This window comes from Coregonus lavaretus (assembly GCF_964263955.1).
Source record: "Coregonus lavaretus genome assembly, contig: HAP1_SCAFFOLD_2305, whole genome shotgun sequence".
NCBI classification, from domain to species: Eukaryota; Metazoa; Chordata; class Actinopteri; order Salmoniformes; family Salmonidae; genus Coregonus; species Coregonus lavaretus.
In genome coordinates, this window is record NW_028163820.1 from 7,501 (window position 1) to 27,400 (window position 19,900).

Below are 19,900 nucleotides of genomic sequence, written 5' to 3' on the forward strand. Positions count from 1 at the left end.
CGCTGGTTCGAATCCCTGAGCTGACTAAGTGAAAAATATGTCGATGTGCCCTTGAGCAAGGCACTTAACCCTAATTGCTCCTGTAAATTGCTCTGGATAAGAGTGTCGGCTAAATGACTCTAACATAAAATGTGCCACTCAGCGTCAGTCTCCAACGTGACAATATCTCCCAACGACACCAGAGTGGAGTTAAAAAAAGAAAAGTAGAGCAAGTAATACTGAAGGACAGCTTCTCTACCTAAAATACACTGGATAACATGGCTGGATAACATGGCTGGATAACATGACTGGATAACATGACTGGATAACATGGCTGGATAACATGACTGGATAACATGGATGGATAACATGGATGGATAACATGGCTGGATAACATGGCTGGATAACATGACTGGATAACATGGATGGATAACATGGATGGATAACATGGCTGGATAACATGGCTGGATAACATGGCTGGATAACATGGATGGATAACATGACTGGATAACATAGATGGATAACATGGCTGGATAACATGACTGGATAACATGGCTGGATAACATGGCTGGATAACATGACTGGATAACATGGCTGGATAACATGGCTGGATAACATGGATGGATAACATGACTGGATAACATGACTGGATAACATGGATGGATAACATGGCTGATAACATGACTGGATAACATGGCTGGATAACATGACTGGATAACATGGATGGGTAACATGGATGGATAACATGGCTGGATAACATGGCTGGATAACATGACTGGATAACATGGCTGGATAACATGGATGGATAACATGGATGGATAACATGACTGGATAACATGGATGGATAACATGACTGGATAACATGACTGGATAACATGGCTGGATAACATGGCTGACTGGCCTGGACCTGGGGCTCATCAAGGCTCTTCTGGACAGAAATACCCTAATCTCCCTTTAACCCGCTCTCTCTCCCCTCTCAGACTGCAGACCTCTCATGTCTACCCATAACCATCTCTCTCTCCCCTCAGACTGCAGACCTCTCTACCCATAACCCTCTCTTCTCAGACTGCAGACCTCTCCTCTCTACCCATAACCCTCTCCCCTCAGACTGCAGACCTCTCTACCCATAACCCTGTCTCCTCTCTACCCATAACCCTCTCTTCTCAGACTGCAGACCTCCCATCTCTCTCTCCCCTCAGACTGCAGACCTCTCTACCCATAACCCTGTCTCCTCTCTACCCATAACCCTCTCTTCTCAGACTGCAGACCTCCCATCTCTCTCTCCCCTCAGACTGCAGACCTCTCTACCCATAACCCTGTCTCCTCTCTACCCATAACCCTCTCTTCTCAGACTGCAGACCTCCCATCTCTCTCTCCCCTCAGACTGCAGACCTCTCTACCCATAACCCTGTCTCCTCTCTACCCATAACCCTCTCCCCTCAGACTGCAGACCTCTCTACCCATAACCCTCTCTTCTCAGACTGCAGACCTCTCCTCTCTCTCTCCCCTCAGACTGCAGACCTCTCCTGTCTACCCATAAACCTCTCTCTCTCCCCTCAGACTGCAGACCTCTCTACCCATTCCCCTCAGACTGCATACCTCTCTACCCATAACCCTCTCTCTCTCTCCCCTCAGACTGCAGACCTCTCTACCCATAACCCTCTCTCTCTCCCCTCAGACTGCCGACCTCTCTACCCATAACCCTCTCTCTCTCCCCTCAGACTGCAGACCTCTCTACCCATAACCCTCTCTCTCTCCCCTCAGACTGCAGACCTCTCTACCCATAACCCTCTCTTCTCAGACTGCAGACCTCTCCTCTCTCTCTCCCCTCAGACTGCAGACCTCTCCTGTCTACCCATAAACCTCTCTCTCTCCCCTCAGACTGCAGACCTCTCTACCCATTCCCCTCAGACTGCATACCTCTCTACCCATAACCCTCTCTCTCTCTCCCCTCAGACTGCAGACCTCTCTACCCATAACCCTCTCTCTCTCCCCTCAGACTGCCGACCTCTCTACCCATAACCCTCTCTCTCTCCCCTCAGACTGCAGACCTCTCTACCCATAACCCTCTCTTCTCAGACTGCAGACCTCTCCTCTCTCTCTCCCCTCAGACTGCAGACCTCTCCTGTCTACCCATAAACCTCTCTCTCTCCCCTCAGACTGCAGACCTCTCTACCCATTCCCCTCAGACTGCATACCTCTCTACCCATAACCCTCTCTCTCTCTCCCCTCAGACTGCAGACCTCTCTACCCATAACCCTCTCTCTCTCCCCTCAGACTGCCGACCTCTCTACCCATAACCCTCTCTCTCTCCCCTCAGACTGCAGACCTCTCTACCCATAACCCTCTCTCTCTCCCCTCAGACTGCAGACCTCTCTACCCATAACCCTCTCTCTCTCCCCTCAGACTGCAGACCTCTCTACCCATAACCCTCTCTCTCTCCCTCAGACTGCAGACCTCTCTACCCATAACCCTCTCTCTCTCTCCCCTCAGACTGCAGACCTCTCTACCCATAACCCTCTCTCTCTCCCCTCAGACTGCAGACCTCTCTACCCATAACCCTCTCTCTCTCCCTCAGACTGCAGACCTCTCTACCCATAACCCTCTCTCTCTCTCCCCTCAGACTGCAGACCTCTCTACCCATAACCCTCTTCATCGGAGGCCAAACTATCTCATTATTCCTCCCTACCGTTTACGGTTTTCTTTCTCCATCCACCATCATTACCTTGATAAATGATTGACTTTGTGAGAAAAATTTAAACTACATAAATAACTCTACAGTGAAAACATTATCCCTCGTACTAGAACAAAGCAGCCAATAAAAACTGCCTGACTTCCATCAAACTACCAGAGCCGGTCTGCTTCTCTCTGCCTCTCTCTCATCTCATACCGCATCATCAGTGTGACGTTACATCTCTCTCCCTCCCTCGTCTGATGCAGTGGGTTCTGGTCATACAGGGAATAGCAGCGCTGGTTCTGTCTGAGTCCCAAACCGTGACCGCCACAAGACTCTGTTGTCTTCTGAAAGCACTCTAACATGAACAGTGTCACCGTCTCCATATCCCTACTCTGGGCCATGGTTCACAGTAAACACACACATCCTAAATCCCACCAGATCCCATCAGTTCAACAGCAAACAGACAGAAACAGGAACAAAGCTAATATTCCCTCCCAGTTGACCTTCCTAACGGCGCCAGATCAGAGTATATGTTTCTTAGCTAAAATTGCGCATGATTCTCTATCCTTGCATCCTCCCAGCGCCAGCAGCTAATTTTAGGATCTCGGAGGAAGCCGGTGAGGTCATCACTGGAGTAGACACTCTGTGGCATCATCCCAAATGCCACTCTATTTCCTAGTGCACTACCAGAGCTGTCAGAAGCAGTGCACTCTAAAGGGAATAGGGTGCCATTTGGGACGCGGCCTGTAACAATAAGAAGCTCTGGAGGCCTGCAATCCCAACCATTCCTGATTGCTCTCATTAGGACAATAAAGAAAATACTTAGGGCTAGTTTAGTGGTTAGCTTTATGGGATCCAATTAGTGGGGTAATTGAAGGGGCGTGGCCACATGGTCACCAAACTGACTGAGACCGAGGCAAAACAAGTTGTTTTCAAAGTCATCAATCTATAATCAGTTCTAGTAAAGAGTAATGGCAGGCTGACAGAACTACAAACATGAATACTTCTATGACGGGGTTTCTGAGGAACAACACTAACATTCCCCGGAGCTGACCTGGGTCAGGATAAAGTGGTCTATAATCTCCAAATTCTAATCTGGACCTTGAAGCCAGTTCCACTGCTTTTTTTTTCATTCTTCCTCTCTAATCAGGGACTGGTTTAGACCTGGGACACCAGGTGGGTGCAATTAATTATCAAGTAGAACAGAAAACCAGCAGTAGTCCGGACCACGTAGGGTCAGATTTGAATAACCTTGATCTATAATGTGCTGTTTATGCAATAGCAACCTTTGGTCTTCTTCTTACAGCAAAATAGGACAATATCTACAGTTTACCTATCCTCTCTAACAGTCACAGAAGTCATGACATAAGCCCCACATCACAGAGCCACATAGAGGAACCTATTAAACACTGTTGTGCTATAAATTGTGATCTTAGTCGCTTCTTAAGGCGTCAGCATGGTTCAATTGGGCTGGCGCCTAGCTGAACTGGGCTAGCAGAACTGGGCTAGCAGAACTGGGCTAGCTGAACTGGGCTAGCTAAACTGGGCTAGCTGAACTGGGCTAGCAGAACTGGTCTAGCTGAACTGGGCTAGCAGAACTGGGCTAGCTAAACTGGGCTAGCAGAACTGGGCTAGCTGAACTGGGCTAGCAGAACTGGGCTAGCAGAACCGAACCAGTGTGCTCCCATACTCCCTTAAAATAACTGCCAATAGTACTGTTTGTCCATGTTGAGATGCCGTAGCCAGTAGACACTTCCTCAAAACAGTCAGAATGAATCTAAGATAACTCATTAAATCTGTCATTCATTTTGATGGTTTTGCAGAGGAGATCTTAATTAGATGTAAAATTGCGTGACTAAGATGTTTGGTGCAGTATTTTTCACTGAAAATGATGAATGGCAACAAAGCTTTATTGAAGAAACCCTACGGTTGGCCAATCACCGACGAAGGGGTGTAGACTTCGGTTCCGAACCTCGGCTTGCCTCCAGATTAAAGTCTAGTGTGCCCGAACAGCCGGAATAACCCTCACCGAAGTCCAAAACGAATAAAAACTTCACAAAGTGGCTGGGAAGCATGTGGACACCTTTAGTCACATGTACTAAAAACAGAATAAAACCAACTTACTGTTAATGTTTAACTGGTCTCACTGGTCTCAGTCCAGCCAGTGGTGAAGAGGATCGGAGCAAGGCTTCACTACCCTATGATATCATCCAGCCTTCAGCTACTACTGGGGAAATGAAATAGATGTGTGTGTCTGTGTGAGTTGACCTCCACATCCCCAGGCCCCTGGCAGAGCCCACGCTCAGTCCCTCCTGATTACCATAGAACTGTGGCTATGGGTCTGTGTGTAACAAAACAACATACTCTCTCTCTCTACATCATAAAGTACCAGGCATGGATTGAAATGGTAAATTGAAAGTGGAGACAGCCTTAACATTACAGTTGTTTTGAGGGATCTTTGAACTACGCACTAAAACATTTGAAAATCATTTTTTCCATTATGAGGCTAATGTATGCTTCAGTAAACTCTCAGAGGTGATCCTTAAGACCGAAACCAATACCTCCCAGGAATAAAAAGAAATAATCAGAACATCAATGAGAACATTATTATTCAATACCCTGGGAAAGCATGTGATCAGGTAAAGCAAAACAAAACACAGCCCAGGTATCATAGTAGGCTTTCTCCTAGCCAATAAAGAGATTGGTCCAACCAAACAACTTCCCTCAGTCGGTATCCTCACAACCATCAGATAAAAGCAGTCAGATCTGTCCTCTCTGTTTATTTCCAATGCGTCCGTGCGGCTGGCAGGTCAGGCATAGGTATTGACTCTAACTGGCAAACAGACCTGGCAATCTCCCTGCTCTCTCTCTCTAAACATACTACGACCAACTCTGAAAAATAAGACTTCTACATGATTACAGCTAAACCCAGGGGAAATAACCTCAAATCACCTCAGAATGAAAACCAACCTCGTCATATGTCATATATCTGGACCACGCGTTTATATGGAGTTACATTAAAACAAACACATTAGAAGCTTCTGAGTGAAATGCCAAATTAAAAATTTAGAACAAAACATTTACTCTGCTCTGTACCCGGTCCAGAAAGAAACTCTGCTCTGTACCCAGTCCAGAAAGTAACTCTGCTCTGTACCCAGTCCAGAAAGTAACTCTGCTCTGTACCCAGTCCAGAAAGTAACTCTGCTCTGTACCCAGTCCAGAAAGTAACTCTGCTCTGTACCCAGTCCAGAAAGTAACTCTGCTCTGTACCCAGTCCAGAAAGTAACTCTGCTCTGTACCCAGTCCAGAAAGTAACTCTGCTCTGTACCCAGTCCAGAAAGTAACTCTGCTCTGTACCCTGTCCAGAAAGTAACTCTGTTCTGTACCCAGTCCAGAAAGTAACTCTGCTCTGTACCCAGTCCAGAAAGTAACACTGCTCTGTACCCAGTCCAGAAAGTAACTCTGCTCTGTACCCAGTCCAGAAAGTAACTCTGCTCTGTACCCAGTCCAGAAAGGAAACCAAGTCAAACCATTTAGATTCAGTTTTTACACCAATGCAATTCATTTTCAAAGCAAATATATCAATTTCACAGAAACTTCCGCTGTCAGAGATTATGAGATTTTGAGCCATCAGAGGGACCATTCCTCATCTCAGATCAAATATAATAATAATAATAATAATATAAATATTAATAGTGTATATAATCACGTCTCCTTCACCATCATCATGGGCTATTGATTCCCTCCAAACTAAACACATGGATCATATTGCAGAGTGAACACATGAGGGCTCCCAAATGGTACCCTATTCCCTATGGGTCCTGGTCAAAAGCAGTGCACTACATAGGGAATAGGGTGCCATCTAAAACGCAACCATGGATCATGGCAGGATAAACATGTCATTATTACAGATTAATCCAGACAGAACAGGACCCATCAGAGACCCACTAAGTGGCTAGAGATGAAACGGGACTCAAATCAACTAACAGACCACATTTCAGACCACAGTTCTGTCCAACAACTATCCACCATAGCATAAACACCAAGACAAACATGATAAACTAATAAGCCTGTCATTATGAAGGGATAAAGTCAGAATTCCCGGGTGCGTCCTAAATGGCACCCTATGCCCTTTATAGTATACTGCCCCCATATGGTGCCGGTCAAAAGTAGTACACTACATAGGGATTAGGGTGACATTTGGGACGCAACCCTGTGTAGACCAGTCAACAGATCAGAAACCTTAGCTCAGATCCTTCAGTTTCACCATACTGTTCATCTCAGATCCAGTCTCTCTCCCTCTCTCTCTCTCTCTCTCTCTCTCTCTCTCTCTCTCCTCTCCTCTCCTCTCCTCCCTCCAATTCAAAGGGCTTTATTGGCATGGTGTTCAACCTTCCCAAGTTCTCTCACGTCACCCCGCTCCTCCGCACACTCCACTGGCTTCCAGTTGAAGCTTGCATCTGTTACAAGACCATGGTGCTTGCCTATGGAGCTGTGAGGGGATCGGCACCTCTGTACCTTCAGGTTCTGATCAGTCCCTACACCCAAACGAGGGCATTGCGTTCATCCACCTCTGGCCTGCTGGCTCCCCTTCCTCTGCGGAAGCATAGTTCCCGCTCAGCCCAGTCAAAGCTGTTCGCTGCTCTGGCACCCCAATGGTGGAACAAGCTCCCTCACGACGCCAGGACAGCGGAGTCACTCACCACCTTCCGGAGACATTTGAAACCCCCCCCCCCCCCCCCTAAAAAAATAAAATAAAATAAAATAAAATAATAAACAAAAAAAATAAGATATTGTAAAGTGGTTATCCCACTGGCTATAGGGTGAATGCACCTCTTTGTAAGTCGCTCTGGATAAGAGCGTCTGCTAAATGACGTAAATGTAAATGTTTACATTGCCAAAGCAAATGAAATAAACAAAGAAAAGTGAGAAGAAACAAATGTAACAACATCAACCGATATTGACAGTAAATATTGCCCACAAAAAGATACATATTATCAGCTATGTACAGTGTTTTATCAATGTGCAAATAGTTGTAGTATGAATAGTGGGGGAAGATAAATAAGCAGATAAATATGGGTTGTATTTACAATGGGGTTTGTTCTTCACTGGTTGCCCTTTTCTCATGGCAACATGATTGCACACTGTGGTATTTCACCTAACAGATATATATGGGAGTTTATCAATGTTTGATGTGTTTAACAATTATTTGTGGGTCTGTGTAATATGAGGGAAATATGTGTCTCTAATATGGTCATACATTTGGCAGGAGGTTAGGAGCAGCTCAGTTTCCACCTCATGTTGTGAGCAGTGTGCACATAGCCTGTCTTCTCTTGAGAGCCAGGTATGCCTATGTGTACTCTCTGTTTAGGGCCAGATAGCAAAAAACTAAAACTGTTTTTTGGTAGATTTTTATGTGGTCTAAATGTGTTGTTGTCCTGGGGCTCTGTGGGGTCTGTCTGTGTTTGTGAACAGAGCCCCAGAACCAGCTTGCTTAGGGGACTCTTCTGTAGGTTCATCTCTCTGTAGGTGATGGCTTTGTGATGGAATGTGTGGGCATCGCTTCCTTTTAGGTGGTTGTAGAATTTAACAGCTCTTTTCTGGATTTTGATCATTAGCGGGTATAGTCCTAATTCTGCTCTGCATGCGTTGTTTGGGGTTTGGTGTTGTACACAAAGTATATTTTGGCAGAATTCTGCATGCAGTCTCAATAGTGTGTTTGTCCCATTTTGTGAATTCTTGGTTGGTGACCTCACAACCATCATTTTACATTTGACATTTTAGTCATTTAGCAGACGCTCTTATCCAGAGCGACTTACAGTTAGTGAATACATATTTTTTTTTATACTGGCCCCCCGTGGGAATCGAACCCATAACCCTGGCGTTGCAAACGCCATGCTCTATCAACTGAGCTACATCCCTGCCGGCCATTCCCTCCCCTACCCTGGACGACGTTGGGCCAATTGTGCGCCGCCCATGAGTCTCCCGGTCGCGGCCGGCTGCGACAGAGCCTGGATTCGAACCAGGATCTCTAGTGGCACAGTTAGCACTGCGATGCAGTGCCTTAGACCACTGGTGGAGAGTTTGGAATCTGATTGATTGATTGCTTCTGTGGACAGGTGTCTTTTACACAGGTAACAAGCTGAGATTAGGAGCACTCCCTTTAAGAGTGTGCTCCTAATCTCAGCTCGTTACCTGTATAAAAGACACCTGGGAGCCAGAACTGCAAAAGTGTTGCTACTGCTCTTAACAACATTGCTGCCCTGAGTTTAGAAGGTGCTATCGACAAAGATCAGTGGGAAAAAGCTGTGATGGACTACTGTGATGCACACGGTCAGTTTGAACCGGAGTGACTTGACACAACGCGGGCCAAACAGGCTGTACAGACTGTCTGGGTAAGCATTATCTAATCATTCTAAAATATGTTTATCTGGACACTTTCTGGTTTTGATATTGCTACTATGCAAGTAACCATTTCACTGTACCGTTTACACATTCTGTATACTGTGCATGTGACAAATAAACTTTGATTTTATTTGATATAGTGTGTGTTTACCAGAGACGGTAATGTGATGAACAACATGACCTGCACCAAAGTCAGATTAGGATATAGGCCAAGGACTAGATAAAGTGTATTTTTTCCTGAAGTTTTTCCTTATTGTAGGCTACTACTTTCACCACTTTTAGTCTTGAAATCTTTGGTTGTTTACTACACTAACTTACTCACTCTGTTTAGCACATGGCCTCACATGTGAATCCTTAAATAGATGGGTGGGGCTAAGGCTTAGAAGGGTGTGAACGATGCTGAATGGGTGTAGACAAAGAGCTCTCCAGTAGGTGCACCAAAACAGTGGGGTTACAAGTTGGTCAACTTTCAAAGCAGAATTACTTTCCCATTGTTCCTCAACTGCAGTGTATGGTATACCATGTTGTAGCTCTGAGTATCTACTTTTATCTCATGTAAAAAAAAATATATATATATATATTAAAATGTTGCTACGTAAGACTGAATCGAGGTGGTTGGTCACATATTTGGAATGGACCAAACTGAAAACCAAGCGATCATATCGTTCTCATCATGTACTATACTGTGCATGGTAATACAAAGAAAGGAAATATCATAAATAAACATATCTAGGAACATCACTTGGGATGTATCACACAAACACAAACACAAACACAAACACAAATGGCTGTCCACTTCATCTTCTAAACTGAACAACAAAGCTTGTTCTTCTTCAATGAGCAGTGTATTGTGAAACTAGTTTACATTTAGTCAGACCCAAAGACAAAAAATCTGATGGACAGACAGACAACTGGCAGGACCTAAGGTGGAGTTCTGAGTGAGTGCTACTGACACACTGCAGCCTGTTAGAGAGGTTTGTATACACTGGGAGCCCGGCTGACTGTTAACCGACTGTTTACCGACTGGCTACAACCTGTTTACTGACTGTTTACCGACTGTATACCAACCTCCCTTTAATGAGGGAATATACTGTAGTAGATGTGAGTAAGCAAAGACAGTGCGAAATGGGAAAGACATTAGCTGAGATTGCATTAAAACGCTGCCTGACCTTCTCACTGCTGTGCTTTCAGCCTATTTAAAGAGCTAAGAAAGATCCCTAATGGACTGTTTAGTGCTAGAACATGTCATAGGAGCATTTTCCTATCAAAACACTCAACTGGGAAATACACATGCTAGTATTTACAGTGAGAAAATGACTTCACTGAGAGGAGAGCAGGGCCCATCTAATCTCCTGGTGGGAAGACATTTCTAAGGCACTCAATGAATAAAAAAACACATGCTTATTTCCAATGAATGCTGCGTGTTGCAATCTTTTGGCAGAGCCTTTGTTCAACCGTAAAGCGTCTTAGAGGAGCTGAAGTCTAAATACCGTAGGTAAACACTGTAGAAACATAAACACTGTAGAAACCTAAATACTGTAGGTAAATACTGTAGAAACATAAACACTGTAGAAACCTAAATACTGTAGGTAAATACTGTAGAAACATAAACACTGTAGAAACCTAAATACTGTAGGTAAATACTGTAGAAACATAAACACTGTAGAAACCTAAATACTGTAGGTAAATACTGTAGAAACCTGAATACTGTAGATAAATACTGTAGAAACATAAACACTGTAGAAACCTAAATACTGTAGGTAAATACTGTAGAAACCTAAATACTGTAGGTAAATACTGTAGAAACCTAAATACTGTAGGTAAACACTGTAGAAACCTAAATACTGTAGGTAAATACTCTAGGTAAATACTGTAGAAACCTAAATACTGTAGGTAAATACTGTAGAAACCTAAATACTGTAGGTAAATACTGTAGAAACCTAAATACTGTAGGGAAATACTGTAGAAACCTTAATACTGTAGGTAAATACTGTAGAAACCTAAATACTGTAGGTAAATACTGTAGAAACCTAAATACTGTAGGTAAATACTGTAGAAACCTTAATACTGTAGGTAAATACTGTAGAAACCTAAATACTGTAGGTAAATACTGTAGGTATAGTTGAAGTCGGAAGTTTACATACACTTAGGTTGGAGTCATTAAAACTTGTTTTTCAACCACTCCACAAATGTCTTGTTAACAAACTATATTTTTGGCAAGTCAGTTAGGACATCTATTTTGTGCATGACACAAGTAATCTTTCCAACAATTGTTTACAGACAGATTATTTCACTTATAATTCACTGTATCACAATTCCAGTGGGTCAGAAGTTTACATACACTAAGTTGACGGTGCCTTTAAACAGCTTGGAAAATCCCAGAAAATGATGTCATGGCATTAGAAGCTTCTGATAGGCTAATAGACATAATTTGAGTCAATTGGAGGTGTTTCAAGGCCTACCTTCAAACTCAGTGCCTCTTTGCTTGACATCATGGGAAAATCTAAAGAAATCAGCCAAGACCTCAGAAAAACAATTGTAGACCTCCACAAATCTGGTTCATCCTTGGGTGCAATTTCCAAATGCCTGAAGGTACCACATTCATCTGTACAAACAATAGTATGCAAGTATAAACACCATGGGACCGCACAGCCGTCATACCGCTCAGGAAGGAGACGCGTTCTGTCTCCTAGAGATGAACGTACTTTGGTCTTTGTGAAGATGCTGGAGGAAACCGGTACAAATGTATCTATATCCACAGTAAAACGAGTCCTATATCGACATAACCTGAAAGGCCGCTCAGCAAGGAAGAAGCCACTGGTCCAAAACCGCCATAAAAAAGCCAGACTACGGTTTGCAACTGCACATGGGGACAAAGATTGTACTTTTTGGAGAAATGTCCTCTGGTCTGATGAAACAAAAATAGAACTGTTTGGCCATAATGACCATCGTTATGTTTGGAGAAAAAAGGGGGTTGCTTGCAAGCTGAAGAACACCATCCCAACCGTGAAGAACAGGGGTGGCAGCATCATGCTGTGGGGGTGCTTTGCTGCAGGAGGGACTGGTGCACTTCACAAAATAGATGGCATCATGAGGAAGGAAAATGATGTGGATATATTGAAGCAACATCTCAAGACATCAGTCAGGAAGTTAAAGCTTGGTCGCAAATGGGTCTTCCAAATGGACAATGACCCCAAGCATCCTTCCAAAGTTGTGGCAAAATGGCTTAAGGACAACAAAGTCAAGGTATTGGAGTGGCCATCACAAAGCCCTGACCTCAATTCTATAGAAAATGTGTGGGCAGAACTGAAAAAGCGTGTGCGAGCAAGGAGGCCTGCAAACCTAACTCAGTTACACCAGCTCTGTCAGGAGGAATGGGCCAAAATTCACCCAACTTATTGTGGGAAGCTTGTGGAAGGCTACCCGAAACGTTTGACCCAAGTTAAACAATTTAAAGGCAATGCTACCAAATACTAATTGAGTGTATGTAAACTTCTGACCCACTGGGAATGTGATGAAAGAAATAAAAGCTGAAATAAATCACTCTCTACTATTATTCTGACATTTCACATTCTTAAAATAAAGTGGTGATCCTAACTGACCTAAAACAGGAATTTTTACTAGGATTAAATGTCAGGAATTGTGAAAATCTGAGTTTAAATGTATTTGGCTAAGTTGTATGCAAACTTCCGACTTCAACTGTAAATACTGTAGGTAAATATTGTAGGTAAATACTGTAGAAACCTAAATACTGTAGGTAAATACTGTAGAAACCTGAATACTGTAGGTAAATACTGTAGAAACCTAAATACTGTAGATAAATACTGTAGATAAATACTGCAGGTGTTTGAGATGGAGATTAAGGATGGTTTAGAAGACTGACTGGTGTATGTAGGACAGGGCCTGTATCCACAAATCATCTCACAGTAGGAGCAGTGGTCTAGGATCTGCCAATATCATCATCATGATCTAAAAGGCCACACTGATCCTAGATCAGCACTTCTACTCTGAGACACTTTGTGGATACGGACCCTTGTGCATGTAGCCCGTTGCCATACTCAGAAACACTGTCCTCACTCAGTTGTCTGTTGGAGCCAGCCAAGTTATTCCATTGAATCACATCAATTAAATATCAATAGTGAAAACATGAGCGTGGGCTATTCAGTTTAGAAATGTTAGTATTAAATGAAAACCTGAATACAGTACAGTGTGTAGTCCCTGGGTTGTGTCACAGGCAGCTCTTAAACAGGCTGCAGAACAGATACTCCCAGGCAACTGTGTGTGTTCAGGACCAGGCCTGATGTGATTTAGTCCATTCCTGTCTGGGGCTCTATCCATCCTCCCCACCTCCCGTCCTCTCCTCCCCTCCTCCCCTCCTCCCATCATCCCTTCCTCTCTTCCAGAGCTCAGAGTTTCCAGCTGAGAGACCCCAAGGCACAAGGCTGGAAAACTGGAGGGAATGGGAGGAGTGTGTTGTGTTTCTCTGCACCGGCATGTCATCCAAGGAAATAATGGCAAATGTTTGCGGTGAGGGGGGTCCCAGTAAGTGGAAAACTGGCGTAAAGCAGTTTCTGGGCCCACATACTGTATAGACAGACACACAGCAACAGACACATGGCAACATGCAAAACAACCAGAGGAAAACACAGTGGAGGTAAACCATCCACAACCCTGGATCACTCAGGTGGCGGGCCTAAACCTAGAGAGACAGAGACCCAGAGAGACAGAGACCCCGAGAGACAGAGACCTAGAGAGACAGAGACCCAGAGAGACAGAGACCCAGAGAGACAGAGACCCCGAGAGACAGAGATCCAGAGAGACAGAGACCCCGAGAGACAGAGACCCCGAGAGACAGAGACCCCGGGAGACAGAGACCCAGAGAGACAGAGACCCAGAGAGACAGAGACCCAGAGAGACAGAGACCCAGAGACCCAGAGAGACCCAGAGACAGAGACAGAGACAGAGACACAGCACTGTGTGTGTGTGTGTGTGTGTGTGTGTGTGTACCTACCTGGGAAACCCCTCAGGTAACAGAGATGGAGATTGAGATGAAGATCGAGAGAGAGAGACAAGAGACAGAGTGCACCTACCTGTGACAGTCTTGGTCTTGACGGGGCTGCTGGCGTAGTCTGAGGCCTGATTGGACGGCTGCTTGGCAAACGGCATACTCCCCACAGACACCTCGTCCTCCCTCCGCTTGGACATGGGCATCGCCATGGGAACCGCCACCACAGCCTGCAATGACACAATGACATCACACCGTGACATCACACCGTGACTCAGCAAACCAGAGACTTGACTAGAACCAAGCTAAGACACAATTATTATTAGTGTATTTATTTAATTGATTTGAGTGTTCTGGCATGATGCCATCCAGTAACAGCTGCTTGTTAGATGTTTCTAAAGCAACATTTCTCCAGCTGCTCTATCAGTCCTGACCTGTAAACCATGTAGTCTGAGTCACACAGGGCTGCTTCTCAGAGAGTGTAGAAAAAATACACTACATGACCAAAAGTATATGGACACGTGCTCGTCCAACATCTCATTCCAAAATCATGGGCATTAATATGGAATTGGTCCCCCCTTTGCTGCTATAACAGCCTCCACTCTTCTGGGAAGGCTTTCCACTAGATGTTGGAACATTGCTGCGGGGACTTGCTTCCATTCAGCAACAACAGCATTGGTGAGGTCGGGCACTGATGTTGGGCGATTAGGCCTGGCTCGCAGTCGGCGTTCCAATTCATCCCAAAGGTGTTCGATGGGGTTGAGGTCAGAGCTCTGTGCAGGCCAGTCAAGTTCTTCCACACCGATCTTGACAAACAATTTCTGTATGGACCTCGCTTTGTGCACAGGGGCATTGTCATGCTGAAACAGGAAAGGGCCTTCCCTAAACTGTTGCCACAAAGTTGGAAGCACAGAATCGTCCAGAATGTCACTGTATGCTGTAGCGTTAAGATTTCCCTTCATTAGAACTAAGGGGCCTAGCCCGGACCATGAAAAACAGCCCCAGACCACTATTCCTCCTCCACCAAACTTTACAGTTGGTGCTATGCATTGGGGCAGGTAGCGTTCTCCTGGCATCCGCCAAACTCAGATTTGTCTGTCGAACTGCCAGATGGTGAAGCATGATTCATCACTCCAGAGAACGCGTTTCCACTGCTCCAGAGTCCAATGGTGGCGAGCTTTACACCACTCCAGCCGACACTTGGCATTGCGCATGGTGATCTTAGGCTTGTGTGCGGCTGCTCGGCCATGGAAACCCATTTCATGAAGCTCCCGACAAACAGTTATTGTGTTGACGTTGCTTCCAGAGGCAGTTTGGAACTCGGTAGTGAGTGTTGCAACCGAGGACAGACAATTTTTACCCGCTACGCACTTCAGCACTCAGCGGTCCCGTTCTGTGAGCTTGTGTGGCCTACCACTTCGCGGCTGAGCCGTTGTTGCTCCTAGCCGTTTCCACTTCACAATAACATCACTTACAGTTGACCGGGGCAGCTCTAGCAGGGCACAAATTTGACGAACTGACTTGTTGGAAAGGTGGCATCCTATGACAGTGCCACGTTGAAAGTCACTGAGCTCATCAGTAAGGCCATTCTACTGCCAATGTTTGTCTATGGAGATTGCATGGCTGTGTGCTCAATTTTATACACCTGTCAGCAACGGGTGTGGCTGAAAAAGCCAACTCCACTCAATTGAAGGGGTGGCCACATACTGCTGTATATACAGTGTAAGTCCTCTCTGGTTCTCAGAGACAACCGGACATGACTGCCTGTCATGGACATTAACTTCAGTCAGCTCCAATAATTAAAAGATGAAGGTTAATCTGAGAAACATAAGAGCAGGGAAAACCAGGCCTGGAGGGGAGGATAGGAGAGGAGTGGAGTGGAGAGGAGAGGGGAGAGGAGGGGAGGGAGAGAAGGGGGGAGGGGAGGAGAGGAGAGAGCAATGCTGGGCTGGCTACAAGGCTGCAGGGAAAGAGGCTCCAACAGGGTCCAAGAGCAACACAGGGGCTGAGGTGGGGGCTGAAGGCTCGGGGCCAGGGGTCAGTGACGGGTGACTGTTTGTGTAGAGCGGCCTCACACAGAGCTGGCAGACAGCAGCTCACGGCCGTTCTGCTCGGCCCTGGACCTGTGTGTGTGTGTGGGGGGGGGGTCTGGAAACACCACTGGCACACTGCAGCAGCAGCTAGCTACAGTATGACATCTGTCAGGAGCCAGGGGCCAGGGGCCCACACAAACACAAACACACACAACACACACACACACACGCATTCAGATCCTTTGATCTGAAAACTGACAAATATTTTTGAGACATGTAAATATTAACTTCTACTTTTCCACTATATCAAATAATCTGTGTTTGTCCAAAGTTTTCTATTGCTCCTGAAACTAAGTACCTGAATATATTACCACCAGGCATTCCTGATGAGTGACGACATGTCAGCTACTTCTGCAATACACAAAGAGAGGTCTACAACACTCCTGTCTACAACACTCCTGTCTACAACACTCCTGTCTACAACATTCCTGTCTAAAACACTCCTGTCTACAACACTCCTGTCTACAACACTCCTGTCTACAACACTCCTGTCTTCAACACTCCTGTCTTCAACACTCCTGTCTACAACACTCCTGTCTACAACACTCCTGTCTACAACATACAACAACATACAACACTCCTGTCTACAACACTCCTGTCTACAACACTCCTGTCTACAACACTCCTGTCTACAACACTCCTGTCTACAACACTCCTGTCTAAAACACTCCTGTCTACAACACTCCTGTCTACAACACTCCTGTCTACAACACTCCTGTCTTCAACACTCCTGTCTTCAACACTCCTGTCTACAACACTCCTGTCTACAACACTCCTGTCTACAACACTCCTGTCTTCAACACTCCTGTCTTCAACACTCCTGTCTACAACACTCCTGTCTTCAACACTCCTGTCTTCAACACTCCTGTCTACAACACTCCTGTCTACAACACTCCTGTCTTCAACACTCCTGTCTACAACACTCCTGTCTACAACACTCCTGTCTTCAACACTCCTGTCTACAACACTCCTGTCTACAACACTCCTGTCTACAACACTCCTGTCTACAACACTCCTGTCTTCAACACTCCTGTCTACAACACTCCTGTCTACAACACTCCTGTCTACAACACTCCTGTCTACAACACTCCTGTCTACAACACTCCTGTCTACAACACTCCTGTCTACAACACTCCTGTCTACAACACTCCTGTCTACAACACTCCTGTCTACAACACTCCTGTCTAAAACACTCCTGTCTAAAACACTCTTGTATTCTAGAATGTTCCAGGGAACATTCCTATCTGTCTCTCTCCCTCCCTCCTGACCCCAAACACTAAGGCTCATCCTTCTTCTCTGTCCTTCAGCTGAAGGCCTCAGCTAAACCTGCAGCTCAGCCTTCACACTCTAACCCTGACAGCCAGGAGTGTGTGTGTGTGTGTGTGTGTGTGTGTGTGTGTGTGTGTGTGTGTGTGTGTGTGTGTGTGTGTGTGTGTGTGTGTGTGTGTGTGTGTGAGCTAGCTAAGGTTAGATCAATCAATCAATCAATCAATTTTATTTTATATAGCCCTTCTTACATCAGCTAATATCTCGAAGTGCTGTACAGAAACCCAGCCTAAAACCCCAAACAGCTAGTAATGCAGGTGTAGAAGCACGGTGGCTAGGAAAAACTCCCTAGAAAGGCAAAACCTAGGAAGAAACCTAGAGAGGAACCAGGCTATGAGGGGTGGCCAGTCCTCTTCTGGCTGTGCCGGGTGGAGATTATAACAGAACCATGCCAAGATGTTCAAAAATGTTCATAAGTGACAAGCATGGTCAAATAATAATCAGGAATAAATCTCAGTTGGCTTTTCATAGCCGATCATTAGAGTTTAAAACAGCAGGTCTGGGACAGGTAGGGGTTCCATAACCGCAGGCAGAACAGTTTAAACTGGAATAGCAGCAAGGCCAGGCGGACTGGGGATAGCAAGGAGTCACCACGGCCGGTAGTCCCGACGTATGGTCCTAGGGCTCAGGTCTCTCAGTTGGCTTTTCATAGCCGATCATTTAGAGTTGAAAACAGCAGGTCTGGGACAGGTAGGGGTTTCGTAGCCGCAGGCAGAACAGTTGAAACTGGAATAGCAGCAAGGCCAGGCGGACTTGCGGACAGGAGGAACAGTTATCCTTCACACTGGCACTGAGTCAATCACTAACATGTGCTTCCTTCTCTCTCCCCCCTGTGGGAGGCATGAACCAGATGAGCTTACTGAAAAAAGAAATGTTCAAAGTTTTCCAAAGATACATTCAGATGAATGTATGTATAGGGCTGAACCTGTGTAATATCCAACCAGCCTCCCTGCCTGTCCAGTGTAGCTAGCTCCTGGTACAGAACATTCAATGTCCAGAATCACAACCATGACCTCTGGCAGATAAATACAGGGGCTGGATGGAACACAGGGTGACTTACAAAAGGTAGAGAGAGGGAGAGAGGTCGGGGTGGTGTGTGTGTGTGTGTGTATGTGTGCGTGCGTGTGTGTGTGTATGTCTGTATGTATGTGTGTGTGCATGCGTGCGTGGTGTGTGTGTGTTTATTTAAAGCTACCTGTTCCTGCTGTTGTTTGGTGCTCCTCTTCTGAGGCTGGTGGAGGATCCATGTACTGAAGACTGGGTCCAGGTTTACTGCTATGCCTTGGACACTGACCAGCAACACAGCACCTACAGAGAAACACACACAGAACACAGACGTTTACTACAAAGGTCTGCTTCCATCCATCACATGCATTTCTAAAGGCCTTTTTCCATCAGCCGTTGTCACAAAGCCTAGATCAAGCAGAGAAGGAGGAAGTTCAGGTAGTTGAGGCGGCAGGTAGCGTAGTGGGTAAGAGCGTGTGCCAGTAACCGAAAGGTCGCTGGTTCTAATCCCTGAGCAGACTAGGTGAAAAATCTGTCGATGTGCCCTTAAGCAAGGCACTTAACCCTAATTGCTCCTGTAAGTCGCTCTGGATAAGAGCGTCTGCTAAATGACTAAAATGTAAGATTTTTCACCTAGTCAGCTCGGGGATTAGAACCAGTGACATTTCGGTTACTGACACTACGCTCTTAACCACTAAGCTACCTGCCACCCAATTAAAACTGACTAATTGATAATGACATGAGGTAATCTTTTCAGATCTGTGTTTTCTCTCCCAAAATAGTCAAGGTCTATCTGTCAGCCTGATGGTTATTAACCAAGATACTTCCTACTCCCAGGTATTAACCATGTTCCTGTGTTCAGGCTCTGAGGACACAGTGTATCTCTCAGCTAGCCATGTGTTCAAAGTGTGTCCCACAAAGCCAAGAATAACATTTTCTCTTGATAAATCTCTATGAAACTCAAGACTTTCAGGAGGTTCAGTTTATTCTTAACTAATAATCTTTACCAACAATATGTGGCTGAGGTAATGCTAGGGGATCGTATTGATAATGACTACCATGCCGTTAGGGATTAGGGAGAGGCCTCTGGCGTGCCGTGGAATGTCTCAGAATAACGATAAGAGAACGCAGCGGAACCTCTGATGAGCCTGGGGAGTTCCGAGGGGCTTTGGCTCTCTCCGGGTCTTCTGTTTCAGCCCTGCGGCGGTGTGTGTGTGTGTGTGTGTGTGTGTGTGTGTGTGAGAGGGGGGGGGGGGTGAGATAACGGTGTATCCAGACTGATGGTGGGGGGGTTGTGGGGGTGGTGGTGTGGTGGGATAACGGTGTATCCGGACTGAGGGTGGGGTGGGTGAATGGGGTATGGCGGTGTGGTGGGATAACGGTGTATCCGGACTGAGGGTGGGGTGGGTG

The 19,900-nt window shown here is 45.6% G+C and overlaps 1 long non-coding RNA gene across 1 annotated transcript in view; it reads right to left on the reverse strand.

The window, feature by feature from the left end:
* The window catches only part of LOC311117754, a 20,740-nt gene extending 1,952 nt beyond the window's left edge, over positions 1-18,788 (reverse strand). The window contains exons 1-2 of the long non-coding RNA XR_014611708.1: positions 18,681-18,788; positions 14,152-14,296 (exon numbers count right to left, since the gene is read on the reverse strand). This is a non-coding gene — a long non-coding RNA (uncharacterized lncRNA). The remainder of the gene's footprint in view (positions 1-14,151; positions 14,297-18,680) is intronic.
* Between the last annotated feature and the right edge of the window lie 1,112 nt (positions 18,789-19,900).